Source organism: Chaetura pelagica, unplaced genomic scaffold, assembly GCF_000747805.2.
Source record: "Chaetura pelagica isolate M959 unplaced genomic scaffold, ChaPel_1.0 scaffold29, whole genome shotgun sequence".
Taxonomy (NCBI): domain Eukaryota; kingdom Metazoa; phylum Chordata; class Aves; order Apodiformes; family Apodidae; genus Chaetura; species Chaetura pelagica.
Genome location: NW_009970720.1, coordinates 855,643 through 859,870, shown reverse-complemented (window position 1 = coordinate 859,870; position 4,228 = coordinate 855,643).

Below are 4,228 nucleotides of genomic sequence, written 5' to 3'. Positions count from 1 at the left end.
TGGTCTTCTTGCCTTGTTCTTATTTTATTTTATTTTATTTTATTTTATTTTATTTTATTTTATTAATGTGGGTTGAAGGAACTTGCTCTCATATTTAATGTTTTATGGTAATTCTGGTATATTAATGAAAATGTATTTTCACTGACAGTTTGTGCTGAAGGTATAGAATTTTCACTTACTGGAGATGTGCTTTTGGCAGGGCCATACATTTAGACCTAATGTGCTGTTGTCCATGAGGAGAGAAGAGTCAATGTGAAAGATCAGCATATGATATGATACATGGGATTGATTGATAAATTAGCCTGTGCAGTGGGGTGGCTGATGTGCAGATGTGTTCTGCTCTCTCTGCTTTGGAACGTTGATATCTGGTGCAGGGGTGGACTAGACGCTTGGAGAGAGGTGGCATCTTCACCCTCATAGTTAGATGTGCCACAGCTGCGGTCTCTCAAGCTTCCACATGTGACTTGTGCGTATTATCCTGTCTTTCCTTGTAACTTATTTGTTATGATTGTTTAAACTTACTCCAATTTGTCAAGTTTTATGTTTTTCTGCAAACAAGAAGTTGCTTAGAATTAAAGATGAGTACTTGGCAGGAGTGTTAGCTAGCAGTATTTATTGTAGTCCTCTCCACAGCTGAGGCTTTTCTAGAAGTTCCACAAGAAGCTGCAAGTTAAAAGCATGTGAGCAGTTTGCCTGGATTGCCCCTCTTTCTCCATGCTGTTTCACATTCATTACCCTTTACAAGATTTGGATTGAATTTGTTCCTTTCTAGTCATTTGGTGCCTTCCTAGTTCTTGCTGACCGTTTATAAGCCATTGAGTCAGTTTGATTTGTCTCATCTGATATTATGTTGATTACTTTAATCTCTTCCAAATGTTTCATTGCCATATGATCTGGGAGACAATGTTGGGCCAGCATCCGAGGTGCCTTGACTGCAGCTTTAGCTCTGTGGCTGGTCTGCTTGGTGACTTTACAGACCAGGCACAGCATCCCACTGTGCCTCAGGCTTCCTCACCTTTAAAAAGAGAAGTGTGAGCAGTGTGCAGCCTTTTGTTTCATGCTGTGGAAATGTGTTTAAGCAAAGCAAAAGAAATGGAAAAGATACCTGGTACCATTTTCTCCCTATAAAAGGAGCCTTCAGGCTTTGGGAACCTCTTACATCAAATGTCCAAGCCTCATTACCTGATCTTAGAAGAACAAAGTAGTTAACAGATCAGATTAGTGTCTGTTCCAACATGAGCTCTGCTCACATTTCTAACAGTTTCTTGTTGCTTATCTCTTCCTCAGTATTTTGCAGTTCTGGTAACCACTTATTCTCATTGCCTCTGTCCATCCTCCCCCCAGTATAATAAAAGTGCTGTTTATACTCCTAGCTCCCTTTAGACTAAGTCAGTTTGATTGTTTTTTCATCTTGGCAAGGAAAAATACATGGAAACTTTAATTGGCCTGAACCTTTCCAGGGCTATAAAATGTGCCTGTTTTGAGCACAGAGAACTCAAATGGTGTTATGGTGAACCACAGCTTGGCCTTTGTGCAGCCACTGCATAAGTATATACAGAACTTAAAATTTTAATCTAAGTATGTCATATTTGTGTAGTACAAAACCATGTTTATTAATCTATCTAATGGCAGCTGTAGCATTTTCTGCCATCCAGGTGCTTTAGGTGAGATGACTTGAGTCACTTTAGTGGCCTGCCAGCAGCTGGCTGGGCTTAGCTCACCCCAGCCATAGGTTTGCTGGCCTGCTGAGAGCCGATTTAATTTGCTAACCCAGCAAAGAATGAACACTGAGTTGTTTTCTTTTGAGTTGGTGAGTTGTTTTCTTTTGGGTTGGCTCAGTGAAGGGTCTGAGGAAGGTGAGAGTCAGTGCACAGCATCAGGCATGGAGGGAGCAGGAGGGTCCATGGCTCTCCATGGGCAGCTCAGCTGTCTCAGGTATCTTCTCCCCTTGTTAAGGCTGGGATGCAGGTTAACTCTCTGCAACAGGCTCTGCCTTTGCAGATGCTGTAAAATGCACATATTTTCCTTTTTATTCTCTCTCATTCCCACTCTCTCTCACTCCCACCACCGCAGAAGAGGTGGGAAGACCAGAAGACCACCAGTGCAGGATCCTGAGGGTGGTGAAATCTTTTCTTCCCCTCCTTTTTTTCGCACACATATTTTGTTTTTTTCTTTCTCTATCCCTCTTCCCATGTGCCCCCTGATTCTCCCTTTCTTTTCCTCTTATTTCCAGCTTCAATCTGGGCTGTGATGGGTAACATGCAACACTACCCAAAGTTTTGCCAATCCATTTGTTCTTCACTAACAGTTAGTCTGAAGGAAGTGTTACAAGTTTTGTCAAGATGGTTATGACTCTTCTTTTTGCTAGCTGTGTTCCTTTCGTGTTGTTCAGATACTGCCAAGGTCACTAGAACTAAATGAATCTAGGTGAGGCTTCAGCCCTTGGTTTTACCAGCTATCAAAAAGAACAGGCATCCCAGTTTAAAATTAGTCTCTTTTACTTACCACTGCCTTTGCTCCTGTACTGGTTGTCTATCTCCACTTAAGTGTTGCTTAGAGCTGCACGTGATGCAGTCAGGTGCCCACTGCTTTTTCTTCTCTGTTAAAACCCTCCTCAGTTCATTGACGTAGTCTTTCTCTGTCCAAACTTGATTCTTTTTCTCACTGTAATACGTTAGGTATCCTAATCCTCTCAGATTTGCTCAGTATTTGCTTAATACTCCTTTTCATTCTGTGACCTTACTTCACTGTCTTCTAGATGAAAGTGATTTAGAGAAAGGTATGCAGTTTGAGCCATGCACTGCATTATTTTAGAGAGGGTAATTATAATAATTTTGAAGCCTCTTACCTAAAGGCTTAATAAAGATAGGCTGATACTATGACAGTGCCATAGTGAGACTAGTGTCATACTGAAAAAACCTGAAATCATGTCCAGTGCAGGATGCTGATGCTTAGATATAGAAACACAGAATCACAGAATTACCTTGGCTGGGAAAGACCTTAGATCACAGAGTCCAACTGTCAACCTCACACTGACAAGTCTTTAACTAAACCATATCCCTAAGTACTATTTCTATATGACTCTTAAATACTTCCAGGGATGGTGACTCCACCAAATTTACATACAGATTAAAAAAGGAGAGGTCTACTTTGAATTTTTCAGTAGCAGATGCATGTGAGCAGGATGGCAAATGCTTCTTAGATCTTTGCTTCCAAAAGGAAATGTATGTGTGTGTAACTGAATGGTTCAAGATACATATATTAAGAGTTTCTGTAATACTGTTAGTGAAACCTCTCAGCTGTATATATGGAGTGGTTTGGCTTCTACTTTTCCTCTGTGATTTTTTTGGCTCCAAAATTTGCTTCTTGTTTCACTAAATTTATCAACCTGTCTGAATATGTGTGTGGGCCACTAGATCATCTACTCAGAACAATATTTGTAGGAAGCTTCAAGCTCTGTAATACTTCTTTGCATTGATAATTTAATGGTATCACTTGAACTGACTGGATTGATATTTAGAATTTAATGGAAGGAACAGATTTTTTCTTCATCCACCGTCTGTACCTAGCAAAACACTACTGTGGTTACACAGCAGTTGTGGAGGAGGTCCTTTCTGCCCTGTTGGTGCAGTTTATGGTATGTGGTGACTTCCAAAGAGCTCTTAAAAGAGCTTTTCAATAAGGACATGGACCAGTACGTTTGTGTGCAGTGGCATTTCTAGACAGGGTGCATGTGCTACCTTTTAAAATGTACCTGTGTACTTCACATGCATGAAAACCAGATTTATTTGTAAGTAGGCCTGGACTCTTGCTATATAGATTTTGGTGTATTCTGGAATTTCTGCCTCCAACTGCAGCTTTCTTGTTGGCACTTCTTTAAATTCAATTAAGTGTATTTTATTCTTCTAAACAATTCATTCTACATTTTAGATTACAAAGCCAATTAAAGAAAAATCTGCCTCTCAGTACTGTTTGACATGCACTTGTGTAGGTTTCACTAGTATTAGCAACACTGTTGGGTAGGATAGCACTGGTTCTTTGCAAAAAATGGTGTGCATTTTTTTCTTCTTCACTTAGGCCTGTTGAGATGACATGTAGAAATACATGATCCCTAATTTTTCATCTCCTTTTCAGGTCTTTTTTAATTTTATTTTTTCTTTAATGAAAGTACAGTTTAAAAATTTTTTACTCCAAACCACTTGTTGTGTACAAAATCTGTGGGAAGAGC